Below are 16,621 nucleotides of genomic sequence, written 5' to 3'. Positions count from 1 at the left end.
GCCATCAATGCCAAAGGGAGAGATTGTTGGTATTTTGGTATAGTTTTGTCATTGATGTCAACACCTACTAACACTTATCAACTCTAGCACTTTGGAGAATCAGCAATATTCACCGGCAAACAAATGACTTATGCACAGTCACCGGTATTTGATACACCGGCAGGATATAATGATCACCAGCACTTGGAAGTGTATGGAAAACACTTGGTTATATCGAAGACATCGTGTGGACACCTTGTCTTGGAGATTTGTTTATTGGTATTAAATTCATATTTGCATATTTGTTGTTATCGGCAAATAGGTCCAGGTTATACACCGGCAGGATTATCTTTTCCAGATCAGCATGGCATGCTATGGAGATGATTTATTATTGTTTTAAATGCATTAAGCCGACATGTTGAATCGATTATTGCATTAGGAATTAATTTATTTGTAAATTGATTTTATTGTAATACCTCTTAGAGCCGACCTACTAAAATTGGTCCTAGGTTATGATATAAATGTAAGATCTTATTTGTAAGATCAATGGTGGAATGCAAAGAAGAATTGTGTAAAGGTATATGCAACATTAAGCAGAGCTATACACGCAGACATCATTTGAAGGTGAAGCAAGGTTTTTGAGAAAGCATATCAGAACTACACCGGTACTGAATCCAGCATATGAAGATGTTATTTTGAGCAGTACATCCTGATTGGATTTAACCATCCAATTGTAGTCGGTGTGACTACTATTTTGTGTTTGAGCAGTGAGCTCTAGGCTTTTAGCCTTTCTGCATGTGCAGACCCTGTTTGTATACACTTACTATCTGCAGTAGTATCATCTGATTATGGGTAAGGTTTCCCACTATGGTTTTTCCCCTTACAAGGTTTCCACGTACAAATATTGGTGTTATGTGTTGTGGATGACTTTGTCTTTTTGTTTCATGCCTTAATCTTTACTAGTATTGCAGTTATCTGATAAAACTGTTCACCTGTATAAAAGACTAGTTCACTGGTATTAAGCAATAAGTTGGTTAAGTTGTTTTGTTTTGAAATTTATTTGACAACTAATTCACCCCCCCATCCCCCCTCTCAGTTGTCTCTGGGACCTAACAAAAGGACCCTTTTGAGTTCTTCCCTAGAGCACATCCTTTACAAGTTTCAACATGATTAGATTTTAGATTGGGTAATCCTATGGTAATTTTTCCTATAGAAGTTAGGGCACTAAATTGAAGATGTCCTAATCTTCTATGCCAAATTTCATTAGAGTTTGATACTTCATGATTTAGTGCTTGTTTTTTAGTATTACATAATTTGTATAAACTACCATCTATAGATCCTATAGGAATAGCATTCTTTATGTTAAAGTTTTTAGGCCAGAGTAGAACTTTATCTTCATGGAAGGTGACACGATATCCTTGATCAGCTAGTCCTGAAATAGAGACCAAATTCCTTTTGATACCTGGTACAAAGAGAACATCTTTCAATTGTAATGTAACTCCTGTTCTTAATTGAATTGGGCAGGTCCCAATTCCTTTCACTCGATAGGTAGAATTGTCTCCTATTATAAATTATTTAGTTGAGTGGCCTTCAAAGGTTTCGAATTGATCTCTAAATTTGGTTATGTGTCGAGATGCTCCACTGTCGATCATCCACATATGTTTATTAGAGTTTAGTTTGTTTGATAAGGCTAAGAAAAATAGAGGATTCTCTACTTCCTTGACTTCAGCTATGGTTGCTTGAGCTTTCTTTCTTTCTAGGCAGAACCTATGAATGTGTCCAAATTTATCACACCTGTAGCATTGAATCTTGGAGAAGTCTTTTCTTTTGTGATTATTTCCTCTCTTCCTTTTGAACTTCCTTTTCTCCCCTTTGTTGTTTGTGTTAGCATGTAGTGCTTTAATTTCTCCCCCTTTGTTTGGACCCAATCCTCTTGTGATTAGTCGAGATTCTTCTTGAGTACAATCATTCTTGAGTTGATCAAATTTTGGTAGTGTCGGACGAGCACTAATGCCTTGAATAAAGGATTCCCAACTGGATGGTAATCCCTTAAGTGCTATTAGATATAGCTCCATATCATCTATATTATTCCCAATAATTGACAATTGGTCTTTTAATTCTGAAATCCTCATGAAATAGGATGTGATTGTTTCTCCTGTGTTCATGTAGATATGCATTAATTGTTGTTTTAAAGTGAGCAATCTGCTTGCATTATTTATTTCATATGAGTTTTGAATGGTCTTGAACATATCATAAGTTGTAGTTAGTTTTGAGATGGTTGGGAGAATGTGATCTTCAACAGCATCAATTATGATTTTCTTAGCCTTGTTGTTGTGTCTTTTCCAGGTTGTTTTCTTTGGCTCGTCTTCGGGCATCTTAGTATCTTCTATGTATGCATCTAGTTCAAGTTCTTGAAGAATTGTTGTTATAAGAATTCTCCATGAGATGAAGTCGGATGCACCTTCGAGTCTATCCTCCACTCTAACATTGTTCGCCATGATTGTTTTTCCTTTGATTCTGAGTGCAAGTCTGAACTTTTTAGAAAAGTGGTGTCACTATTTTATTATTTTCTCTACCAACCTAGCTCTGATACCATGTTAAGGAATCTAGATCAGAGATAGAGACTACCATATTCTGGTAATATGTAGTAAGGATAGACTTTAATAAGATCACTGCAATGAATATGTTTTACTTCCTACGTGTATATATATATATATATATATATATATATATATATATATATATATATATATATATATATATATATATATATATATATATATATATAACTATTAATCTTCTATCATAATATCGACAGCTTGCTGGTTCGTGAAACTACCACAGTTATTGGTTTCGGTTCATAGCAAGTGTCGATGCCTATAAATAAAAGGATGAAGATTCATGTCCACATAGGGGCATGACTTCTACGTGGCTTATGCCATGTAGATTCATGACCCTACGGGGACATGACCCTTTGTTCAATGTTCATCGCTATTAGTTAACAATAACGATGATGCTCGACTTACTAACTATTTCGACTCCGATAAGTATCAGAATTATTCAGCTTTAGTAACTCTTAAACATGTCAATTAATATATGTTATAATGAATATATATATATATATATATATATGTATGTATATATATATGTATGTATATATTACTTGTTTCAATCCAAATGAAGCTATATCCTTAACAAAAGTAATAATAAAGCTCAAAGTCTTCTTTTCATCACTATCCTATCAACCTTTACAAATAGATGACTCTATCTTACAATAAACTTTCAACTACAACTAAGTAGAATTAACTAAGGAGCTCATGAAAGCTCAAAGACTTTCCATGACTTCTTACAAAGCTTCAGGAAGAAAGATGAAATGCATGAAATATATGTGATCTCATAATATAGGGTTACACTTTTTGGTGAAACTTGACACTAAAATCAATATTTTGCATCAGATCTTTACTTTTTAAAACCTATAGCAGCTAAACCATTAAGAATTTGAAGATGAAGTAAACTACTATTTTCTGAGATTTTTCATAGAGATTATAAATATATTTTAAATAATTAGAAATTAATTGTCCATATTGTTATGTAACTTTTAATAACTTAATATTTACAGTAATTAGCATTTTTCAAAAGTGACATTTATTTGATAATGCATAACATTTTTTATAGCACAAGAGTAAGTGCACCAAGATGATGTGCAAAAAGGGGGGTAAGAGTGGACACCTTTTTCTGAAATCAGGTAAACCTGAACTTGGAGGAGAAAGTTGAGAGTCATTCACTCAAGATATGAAGATACTCAAAGAACAAAGATTGTAGTACTCTTAATCTTGTTTCCAAACTACTATTTTTATTCAAAATTGGATAAGATTAAGGGGGTCAAATCCCTCCCACACGAAAAATAGATCCTATTTTTTTCTGAAAAACATAACATAGTGTCTAGCGTGCGCATCAAAAAAGTCATAGTTAGATTTAGTATTTTGACAAATCCTTTGGTAGAAATATAGTTAAGAGTGAGCACTAGAAGTTGTGTATTTTTTTGTAATTTTTTGTTAAGTATTTTTTTTTAATGATTTTTCGAATCGAGCACATCTTGATAATTAGGTACCTGTTCATGTTGGCAATTTGGAGGAATTGATTATGTGTTGCATTGATGTTTGTCATTGATGTCAACACTAGCTTGTTTGGTTGGATTGTGATGTTGATCTAGAGATCATCTTCGGTATTCTTCGATATGTCCAGATTGGTGGAATTGATTTGTTTGGTTATTTGTGTTATTCAGATGCGTATCACATTTAGTTGGTTCGGGATTTGGTGATCTGGAAGCTATCATATGTTTTAGTAAGCCTTATGGTTACCGGTAAGGGTTCTACCGGCAGAGCTTGTTGAAGATCTTTTGATGGATTCGATAAGTGGTGTTGGTACAGCTTCTAGAAGGTTCTCGGGATGTTCATGGTTATCATGTTTGTGTTCCAGTTGATTGGTGGTGTTGCATTTAGCACTGGACCTATTCTATGTTATTCTGTTAGGTTATGGACCGATTTATGTAGCATGTTGGTAGATGCTCCCAATGTGTTACTAGTTGGATTTATTGTTTGGTTAATGTTGTTTCGGTCTTAGGCCGACTTGGATTGTCATTGGTTTGCGGGTTTATGTAATGGATTTATTGTATTATCATTTAGGTGGCCGACCTCATTGTTTAGGTCTCGGGTTGGTCTAAATATGATGTAAGGTCTCTTTGTAGATCATCGGATGGATGGTGATGCGATTATCTGTGTGTGAATAAAGTTGTAATCACATATAGAGGATTTGGTTGATCATAGGTGATCGAATTGGGTTTGTAAAAGAGGTTTAAGACCTCCGGAATTGAGCTTAACCAGAACTGTACTCGGCCATAGGAGATGCTATTCCAGTAGTTCAATCTTCATTCTGGATTGTAGTCTGAAGTTTTCTTGTAGTCAGTGAGGCTCCTTTTGTGATGAGAAATGCGCTCTAGGCTATTGGCCTTCTTGCATGTGCAGGCCCCTTTTATGTAATATTTATTCATTTGATCAATGGATAGATATTGTGGATCTCCAATCCCACCATGGTTTTTTCTCATTGAGGTTTTCCACGTATAAATTTGTGGTGTTATGGTGTTCATCTTTGTGGTTGCATTATTACTTATTGTTATTTTCTTTTATGTATATCGGTTGTTAAGTTGTTGTAATAATAAGGTTAAAATTAATCATTCTGACATAACACTGATTCACCCCCCTCTCTCAGTGTTTTTGGATCCCAACAGCTCGTGCACGAAGCATAACTTGCACCAAAACAATTGAAAATGCAAAAAAAAAAATTAATTATAAAGAATCAAGTGCACTACAATAATATATAATTTTTTAAAATTTGGATAAGTAGGTCAAAAGTTATTAAAAAAATGGTACACATATGTCTCTGAGAACTATGGAGACACTGGTAAAAGAAATTCAAAAATAATATGTTATTGTTGTTCAAATTTTTAAAAATATATATGGTTAGAAAACTCAAAAGATGGGTGAAAATATGGTGGCAATGTTTAAAATACCCAATTGATGAAGTGTAAACCCGGTGATGACAAACTCGAGAAACCAAGTTGATAAAACAAAACACGTCAAAAAGGAGGGAAATGGAGGGAAATCAAACTTCCAACCCATAGCTTTGTCATCCAAGCCTATTCACAAGCCTAAATAAATTAAAGTGCATAGAGTGTATTATGAATATGAAGCACGTACGGGATTTTAATAAAGAAAACTGCGTACAGGGTATTTTAAATATGAAGCGTGTGCAGGGTTTTAAGAAGACAAACCGCGTATGGGGTTCAAATTAATAAAGTCATATTAGTAATATGGACTTGTATGCAATTCATTTAGCATTCCATTAGGTTTTTCAGCAGGATTTATACATAAAATATAACATTTAAGTATAAGTGGCATTTCTCTTTGTCTTTTATCTTTAAGAAATGCCACTTATACATTAAGTTATATTTTATGTATATATTGTCAGGATGTTTGAGAGTGGTTTCACATCTCTAGGAGTCATAATGCAGATTCTAGATTTTAGGAGATCCTATAATTTTTCAGACTTAGTCAAATTTTAGTAATCGGTAGGCTTGTATCATCATTCACTTGTTATCTATCTATCTCACGCTATTTGTATCCTCTAAGCTCTAGACCTATCTATTTTCCTATCTCTCTCATCCTCTCTTCACCTCTCCCCCCAAGCTTTAGATATTATAATTTCTCAAACATAATCAAATTCTAGTAATCACTAAGCTCTTATTATCTATATAATCTACCTACCTTTTTGCACTCCCCCCTTAAAATATTTATCTAAATACCTATATACATAGAGAGAGTGAGGTGCAAAGAGAAGGAGAGAGAGATATAGATAGGTTAGATAGATAGAAGTGGAGGTGATATTAAGAGAGAGAGAGAGAGAGTATGAAGGGAAGGATGTAGAGAGTTAGCGGAGTTAAAAGTAGTGAGGGATGAAAAGAGTGGTAGGTAGAGACAAGGAGAGGGATTTTTAAGAGTGTCAGATAAAGAAAAATAGATAGGGAAGGAAGGAGGGACGAAGTGAGAAAGACAAAAGTAGAGATCTCTACCTTCCTCCCTCCCTCTCTTTCACTTGAGATCTCTCTCTCCCCCTCTCCCTCCCTCAACCCCTCCCTTCCTCCATCTCTCTCACTTCAACTCTCTCTCAACCCCTCCCTTCCTCCCTCCCTTTCTCTCACATGGGCTCTCTCTATCTCTAGTTTCTTCTTCTCTTTCCATCAACCTCTCTCTCTCTCAACCCTTCCCTTCCTACCTCTCACTTAATCTCTATCTCTCTCTCTTAGGTTAGGCTTGGGAGGGAGAGAGGGAGAGAGAAGAGAGAGGATGGAGAGAGGGAAAGAGAGGGTGAGAGGGAGAGGGAAGATAGAGGATGGGGGAGGGAGAGAGGGAAAGAGGGAAAAAGAGGGAGAGAGCGAGAGAGAGAGAGAGAGAGACTTGACAGAGAAAGACAAAGTGAGTGGGAGTGAGGGAGAGAGGGAAAGAGAGAGATAACTGAGAAAATAGAAAGAGAATGGAAGAGAGACACGAGAGAGAGACAGACAGAGAGAGAGAGAGAGAGAGAGAGAATGGAAAGAATAGGAGAGAAAGACACCTAAGAGAGAGGGAGAGAGGAGTGAGAGTGAGAAAGAGAGTGAGAGAGAGAGTTAGAGAGGAAGGGGAGGGGGAGAGGGAGAGAGGAGAGAGATAGATGGATGGGGAGGGAGGGAGAGGGAAAGAATGGAGAGAATGGAAAGAATGGGAGAGAGACACCTAAGAGAGAGGGAGGGAGGGAGAGAGAGAGAGAGAGAAAGGGAAAGCGAGGGGTAGGGAGAGATGGAGAGAGAGAGGGAGATAATGAGAGAGAGAGACACCTAAGAGAGGGGGAGTGAGAGAGAGATAGAGGGTGAGATGGAGAAGGGGGTTGGACACAGAGAGGTAAAAAGAGTTAGAGGGAAAGAGATAGAGACCATATGGTAACCTAAGGGGTCATATGGTGTCCTACGACCCCTCAAAATACCATATGACACCTCAGGACACCGTATGGTATAGTCATAGGTCGTATTGTGTCCTTATGGGTCATATAGTGTTCTATGATCCCTTAGGACATCATATGACCCCTTAGGTGTCGTTAGGGATCATATTGTGTCCTTAGGGGTCATATGGTGTCCTATGACCCCTTAGGACACCATATGGTGTTGTTATATATTATATGGTGTCCTAAGGGGTCATATGGTGTCCTACGACCCCTTAGGACACCATATGACCCCTTAGAACTCCATATGGTGTCGTTTTGGGTTGTATGGTGTCCTAAGAGGTCATATGGTGTTCTATGACCCCTTGGGACACCATTTGGTGTTGTTAAATAGTGTCCTTATGGGTTGTATGGTGTCCTAAGGGGTCATATGGTGATCTTTGACCCTTAGGACACCATATGGTGTCATTATGGGTTGTATGGTGTCTTAAGGGTTCATATTGTGTCCTATGACCCCTTATGTGTTGTTAGGTTCATATGGTCTCCTACAACCCCTTAGGACTCCATATGGTGTCGTTATGGGTTGTATGGTGTCCTAAGAGGTCATATGGTGTTCTATGACCCCTTAGGACACTATTTGGTGTTGTTATGGGTTGTAAGGTGTGCTAAGGGGTCATATGGTGTCCTATGACCCCTTAGGTGTTGTTATATGTCATATGGTGTCCTAAGGGGTCATATGGTGTTCTATGATCCCTTAGGACTCCATATGGTGTAGTTATGGGCTGTATGGTGTCCTAAGGGGTCATATGGTGTCCTATGACCCCTTAGGACACCATATGACCCCTTAGGTGTCGTAAGGGATCATTTTGTTTCCTAAGAGGTCACATGGTGTCCTATGACCCCTTAGGACACCATATGACACCATATGGTGTCCTAAGGGGTCATAGGATGTCATATGACCCCTTAGGACACCATGCGACCCATAACAACACTATATGGTGTCCTAAGGGGTCATATGGTGTTTTATGACACCTTAGGACACTATTTGGTGTCGTTATAGGTCATATGGTGTGCTAAGGGGTCATATGGTGTCCTATGACCCCTTAGGTGTCATTAGGGGTCACATTGTGTCTTAAGGGTCATATTGTTGGAATCTAAGAACACTGAGAGGGGAGGTGAATCAGTGTTCTACCAGAATGATCAATTTTAACCTTATTAAAACATGCATTCACCAACCGGTATATTGGTACATATAGAATTTAAAGAAGTAAAGCAACCAATAAGCCAATCACACAAATGAATATCATAATACGGAGAATTATACATGCAAAACCTCCAAGAGGAAAAACCTTGGTGGGATTTGTGACCCACAATATCAATCCACTAGCCATATGAAGAGATATTATAAAATATAGGGGCCTGCACTTGCAGGAAGGCTTACAGCCTAGAGAATACTGCTCAATCACAAAAGGAGCCTCACTGACTACATACAAATCAAGACTACAATCCGAAGAAATGATTAAACTGCAATGATAGCATCTACTATGCCTAAATACAATTTCAGTTAAACTCCGTCAGTTCCAATGTGAAACCCTAAACCCTTACCGAAATACCCTCTTACATAAATATCCTCACATACATGATCTCTCTTATATGTTTTGCATCTTCATTACATTCCATAACCTTACATATCCATATCCTTGCCTATATACAAAATGATCTAATCAACTGACCTATATACCCCTTTACAATCCATCATGCCTTATGTCGGCTTACAAAGATAATTACAATATGAATATACATGTCGGCTCAATAACATAAACACATGAATATCAAAAATAATTTTCGATGCCGGATCTCCCAAATGATGTCGGCCTCCAATACTTATAACCTGATGAAGCCATGTCGACCTGCAATGTCAGTAACCAAAGAATTCCTTCCAACCTGCCGGTGTTGGTGTCGGTGTCGATGAAGTGTCTATCGGTACACAACTAAACCAAAATATGAAGTCGGAACATGTTGCCATCAATGACAACATATTGAAACCAACCAAATGAGTGTCAATTGCCAACAATCTCCCCCTTTGGCATTGATGGCAACACTCATGTGAAAAATGATCACGGTTTCCATCTGTCAGTTACATCCTGAGCCTGTTCCCCCTGAGCTGAATATCCATCTGAACAAAATACTCCATACCTCCTGAATATTTTTCACCTATACTCCCCCTTTGACATCAATGCCAAAAATACCAAAAACCAGGATGAAGAATGAAAGACTCTACAATGACTGCCCCAAAATACCTTACCGAAGCTGAATATATTTGAAAATTTCTGGATAGGCCTTCTCCAAAAGCTCTAGATAAGTATCCCAACCTGATTTGAAAGTGTCGGAAATAGATAAAATTTCATTTAGCATATGGGCATATGACTCTTTCTCATTAAGCTCTGTCGGTGTGGGCTTACCAACCATATCTATACACTCCTTATGTACACTTAATGAATCCAACCGGGGACTCACCAATCCTCTAAGACCTCTAGCTCTCCTTATGATTTTATCTTTTTTCCTCTAAAGAGATAAAACTTGGGCTTCCAAAACTAAAATCTGACCATCTATAGATGTAGTTAATGAGTGTGAACCATCAAAAGAATTGACTATACCTACAATCTCCTCCTAAATATCCTTAATCCTTTTATCAAAATCAGTTGTAAGTAAACCTGTGTTACAACATACTCTATAAATATTAGTACACTTCCTTAAAGAGTTATCTATCAATTTCAACTTATCATTAATCTCCTTCCTCTCCGACTCAATCATTTGATCAAATGTAGCTATCTTTGCCTATGTAAACCTCTCCAGTGCATGTCAGTTTGATATTTGTTGTAAAGATTGAAAGTCATTTGAAAAGTTCTCTGTGATTGTTTTAAGCTTGTCGGATGGGCTCACTTCTTTGTCAAATTTGCACTCTGGGACAAGTCTATGCAAAATAGTGATAGACTGATCAATAACCCCTTTGTCCATATATCCCTCATGAGTTTAGTAGAACTCATCTCAGTTATGATTTTCTTTTCAACCTGGGAGGTGTCAATTGACAACAATGATGGACTCACTACCGGTTTCCTGCCGCATTCCCCTTTCTTCTCCTTCGATGGTTTAACTTTTATAGCTTCCTCACTTGCATTGGTGGCTTCACCACTTGGTGCAGTCTCAGTTACTGTTGGTTCCTCCTTAGGAACTATGTCCTCATCCTGTACATTCTGATCCGGAGGACTGGTGTCCTCAACATTAGTAACCTTTACACTCTAATTCTGTCGGTATCTCAACATTTACCTATACATTAGTATCTACTGGGGGCTCTATATCCAATGTCTTAATATTTTTCAAAATTGAGGGTGAAGTACCCACAATACCTTTCCCTTCAACTGGGATATTTGTATTATCTGTTTTGGATTTCGGTGAAGTATAAAAACCACGGTTTATTGAAAAGAATTTAACCCATGCCTTGTGGGTCTCCTTGACTATCTCATTAACCCTACCTAACATAAGACTTACTATTTTTGTGTTTGCTGTGAAAAATCTTTCTTCTGCAACCTCAAGTGTCATGTCCATCTCCTCTGGAGTAATAGAAACACAAATAGATAACAACTCCTGAATCTTTATATGTTTGTCCTCTTCCATTATTGATAATCTTTTAGCATCTAATATGTCATATAACTATGTTGGTATTTGGTTTTCAATTTCTAACAAGGATTTCTTATAAATATCCAAATACAACAGAACTGATTCCTCGACTTCTCTCTGTTCAACATCATCCAAATGCTCATAATAAAATTGCACATTCTTCAACATACCATCTTTAGTTATTTCATCGATTAATTCTACACAAGTCTTGGGTGGAATAATAGCTACATTACCAAATACAATTGCAAGATCATTGTCATCCTTCTTCTTTCTTCTTCCAGTACCAGATGGGGATGAAGGTGTTTCCTTTAGAGCTCATTTCTGTGTTGGTACCCTCATTGTAACTTTCCTAACCGGTTGCTTCTTTGCTTCTACCTTAGTCTCTTTAGTTTTCTTCCTTAATACCCTCTTGAATGCTAAGGGTGTGTCATCATCAGATCCAGATTCTGCTGCAATTGGTTCAGTGAATATTTCTGGCTCTTTCCTTTTTCTCCCTCTTTCCGAAACATCATTAATTAATGCCTTGATGTCCTGTGAAACTTGTTCCACAAACTTGCTTGCATTGCCCTACTGCTTCTCCCTCTTCTTCCGGTTGAACTTAGTTTCAACCTCTTGGTTTTTCTGCTTAGCAGTACCAAAGGTTTTTATAGTTTCATCAATAGGTGCATCAATTAGCAACTGTGCATAAGCATCTAGAATCTGAGCATCAACTTCATAACCCATTTCCTCAATCCAAATCTTCTGAGGCTTTATAGCTTCCATCAAATTTTCATCTTTCTTAACCATGAAGCATATCTTGGTTGAGTACTTCTCAACAATGTGCTTTGGAGCCCTCTCCCTAGAATTCATGGTCCTCTAAATGCTTTAAAGTAACCCCACACTTTGTCATCTCTCTGACTACCCAATGTAGCAATTCATTGTTTTAGTTGCCTCCCTCCCAAGATATCGAATGCCCATTGTGTCTTCCCAAAACTAGGAGTCTCATTAATGAAAAACAACATTAAACAGACAATTAGGTTTTCATACCAGAATGTTACTTTCTTCTCTCCTTTGATCTTTCCTAGGTTAATAAATAATTCATTCAACATCCAACCACATAGATCTAACTTCTCATTTTCCCTCATCATTTTATGAGTTGCATAAATGCAGGAGCTAGAAATAGAATTTAGTCGGTTTGATTGAGTTACCTTGTAACCAATGACCATGCTTCCGAATCTGATATCTCTATCGGTGATAGTGCTAATCCTCATTGATCACTTGTCTGATGTTGCGTTGGTGATCTTGTTGACCTGATCATTAGAAACCTTCTTCTCGGGATGTTGTCCAACCTGCGGTAAACCGGTGATGGCCCTGATGGCCTCCTTTGAAATCTTATACGGTATGTCTAACCAGATAAATTCTCCATGCACTCTGCTCAAAACATATCTAACAATCTCATCTTCAAATTCTGGAATATCCAAAATGTCGGTAAACCCTAGATCCTCAGTATGCTGGTACTCGGGTTGAATCCTTCATGAATATCCCATTAACTCGCTCGTGTACATGCTCTTAATATCACTCATTCCTAAATCCTCAATATGACAATGAATGTAAGCTCTCACATCTTCAACATACAGGACTCCTTCCGGGACACGGGAAAATGCACCAACCAAATCATCCACACTAGCAATATGCGGATATCGCTTGAAAATAGGCCTAGGATGGTCCTCGACCTCAAGAACAGTAGGATTTGCAATAAACATAGGTACAAATGTTGATCTCGCTTCCATGATGAAAGATAAATACCTGTGAATAGCTGTTGGTGAAAAACTCTAAAGAACTCTTTTGATTGTTGGTGAAATCGCTTAAGAAGATATCGATCGCACTGAATCGCCTTAGACTTCCTCTGAATCACTCTGAATTGCTCTGAATGCAAAGTGATCAGAAATGAAGTGAATCCATCCTTTTAACCTCCAAGAAACCCTAATCTGTCATTGATATGAATGACTTCCGGTGGAAGATACTGGATCTCGATTAAACACCTCCATGTCGGATAAGCATCTCCAATGTCTGGAACATCTTCCAGAACCTCTTCCCGAGGCATATGCACTATCTTCATGAATTTTTCCTACCCCTAAGGCATCTACCTTATTTACCGAATGAGCTTCCTGCCGATGCAGGAGCAACCTCCTCTGTCGGTTGAGTAACCGGAGCATTTCCATCTATTGATTCTTCTTCTGAATTTTGTTGGCATATGATGAAGTGGTGATAATGTATGTTGTCATTTGTGTCAATAAGTGTTGATGTCAATAAGTGCTCAAGAAGGTGAACCGGCATGCACCAGTATGAAGATTGGAAGCGGTTATGGTCAACCAACATGGAGTGAACCGGTGTCGGGGTTCACTAAGTGTGACTATCGTTCGGTAGTCTCAGTTTAGCTCTAGGGTTTCTGGTTTGGCTTGTGCGGTGCAAACGATGATGTTTTGTGATGAGTTAGTTAAGAACAAGGATACGGATCAAGATACCACATCGGTTATGTGCACGTGAACATTTTCTTTTAGGATCTTGCACATGAAGATTGAATGCATTGAATGTCTACCTCGGGAATGTACATTTTTCTTAGCAGTATGTGAAAAGTGCGTGATGGGTTACTGTTTTCCAGATGCGGTGAAGATTGGACAATGCGGAATGACTTGAGAACTATATTAGATCATTTCATTCTATGTAATGTATTTGACGGTCAAGATTGGACCGCTTGTAATTGTAAACCTAAAATGTTTAGAGTTTAGGGTTTATGCTACCAACCTAATTGTTGTCTATAAGGTCGATGAGTTTTGTTATTGTACTTGTTGGAAAAAGTTGTGTTTCTGCCCGCATGTTGGAGATTTGATACTTGCCAAACCAGAGTGAGGAATCTGTAGAGTGTGATTGCAAAAGAGAGGAACTATAAAGGATCTGCCTTAGCAAGGAGCGTTGTTATCATATCAGAGTTTTACCGGTTGTCTTCTAACCATTTCAACAGAAGGTAAATTCCTTGATCGGGTAGCTTTAACAAGCTTTGTTGTAAATCCTCTAACCAGGTGGCTCAAGTTCATTGAGTTATTTAAATCCTCTAGCGAGGTAACTCTTAACAAGGTTTCAACCTTTAATAGGGTATATAGCCATCCCTTAATCGGTGATCCCTAACAGGATCGGATCCTAATAGAACCTTTATTGTAAAGTCTTTAACTGGACTAGGATCCTAACAGAGCGGACTTCAAAAGAGTTCACAAACAAGCTAGTGGGTATTCATCCCCACCATGGTTTTTCCCATTTGGGTTTCCACGTGAAAAATTTGTGTTATGGGTTGTGAGTTTTTCATGTGATAATTGTGTGATTCTGATTAAGTTAGATATGCATGTAGTGTTAAATGGTTGTGATATTATTCATACAACTCATGCATGATTATATCGGTGAAGTAGTCATCAAGATTTGAGATCTGTTGAATGTTGTCTGAAGTATTTTTGTTTAACTGGTATTGCTATGGTTAAGTACAGTGGTGAAGACAACTGATTATCTATGTTTTGATTTGTCAAAGTATCGGAGCAAGTTTTTGTGTGTACTGATTCACCCCCCCCCCCCCTCAGTACCAGTTAGGACCTTAGTAGTTCATTATTATTCATCAATTGGTATCAGAGCACATCCAGGTCCTCGGTGATATAACCTTAACCGCTTGAGGCAAAAGATCATGCTTTAATGATGAAGAGGGAAGGTCCTAAGTTCAATAGGGATAACTTTAAAATATGGAAGGACAGAATGAAGATATACATCAAGAGTTTGGGTGCACAACATTGGAACTATGTGGAGAATGCCTATATAATCCCCTCTAGCATTCTAACCGATGATCAGAAAAGAGAGATACAAGAAAATGGGCAAGTAATAGAAGCCCTTATTAGCAGCCTATTCGATGTAGAGTTCATTGATGTACAAGATAAGGATAATCCAAAAGATGTGTGGGACAAAATGGAATCCATTTATGGCGGTGATGAACATGTCAAGCAGGCTAAGGAAGAAAACCTTAAAAGAAAGTTTGAAGATATGAGGATGGTTGAAGGAGAGACCATTTAGCAATATGGCATAAGAATCAAGACAGTGGTTGGAGAAATCAAGAGCACTGGTGGAACAATTGATGATGCCACTATTGTCAGTAAAATTCTAAGATCACTTTTACCGGTCTATGCAATCAGGGTTTCCGCTATTCAGGAGCTAAGGTCTATCGACAAAACCAAGGTATCTTTAGACTCTATTATTGTAATGTTGACTGCATATGAATTGAATGGCTATGATGGTAGTGTTCAGAAGACTGAGTCAGCCTTTAGAGCGTCTGCTTCCTCCGCACCGACCAGGAAAGGAAAGGAGGTCAGTACCAGTTATGAATCCAGGCCAAGCAGAGATATGGACGATGAGGAGATTCTCATGGAGTTTGAATCTCTTCTTGCCAAGAGACTTCCAAAAGGCACCGGAAAATACAGAGGTAAGCTTCCTCTGAAGTGTTTTTCCTGCAATAAGATGGGACATATAGTTGTTACCTATCCTAACAATGACAATAAGGATAAAACAGAGAGGTTTAGGAAGTATAAAGGAGTAGGTAGGAGAAATTGTCTTGTTGCAGTAGATGAAGGTGTTACCGAAGAGGAATCTAAGGATGAAGAGAATGAGGACATAGTGTTTGTGGCTATCAAGGAAGAGTTGTCTGACCAGAAAGCCCTTGTCTCACACATTGACAACTCTAACGAGTGGATCATTAATAGTGAGTGTTCTCACCACATGACTAGTGACCGGAGAAAGTTTTTGACTCTTGAAGAATATGATGGTGGTGTTGTCCGGTTTGGCAACGATGCACCTTGCATGGTGAAAGGAAAAGGATCCATCTCACTAAATGGAAAGAGCAGTGTGGATGATGTCTACTAGGTGGAAGGACTTAAGCATAATCTTTTGAGTGTTTCTCAGCTGAACGACAAAGGACTCATTCTGGAGTTCAAAGGTGGAGTATGCAGAATAATTGGAAAGAGTGGTGAGCTTATTGCCACCGGTAAGCAGACTAGAGAAAACCTGTTTCAGCTGAATGCTAATATTAGTCAGTGCCTGATGGCAAATTTTGATGACAGTTGGATATGGCATAGGAGACTTTGTCATATGAATTTTAACAATATTGTAAAGGTTAGTAAGATCAAGGCAGTAAAAGGATTGCCTTTGCTGAACAAACCGGAGACTGCTTTGTGCTGAGAATGTCAACTTGGGAAGATGTCTTCCTCAACATTCAAAGGTAAGTCCTTTTCAGCAGAGAACTTACTTGATCTAGTGCACACCGATCTGTGTGGTCTGATGAAAACTAGAAGTATTCAGGGAGATCGGTACTCCATGATTCTTACCGATGATTGCTCAAGAATGATGTGGGTCACATTCTTGAAAGACA

The sequence above is a fragment of the Cryptomeria japonica genome, chromosome 8 (genome assembly GCF_030272615.1).
Source record: "Cryptomeria japonica chromosome 8, Sugi_1.0, whole genome shotgun sequence".
NCBI lineage: Eukaryota > Viridiplantae > Streptophyta > Pinopsida > Cupressales > Cupressaceae > Cryptomeria > Cryptomeria japonica.
The sequence above is the reverse complement of the archived record's forward strand: the minus strand, read 5'-3'. Positions refer to the sequence as shown.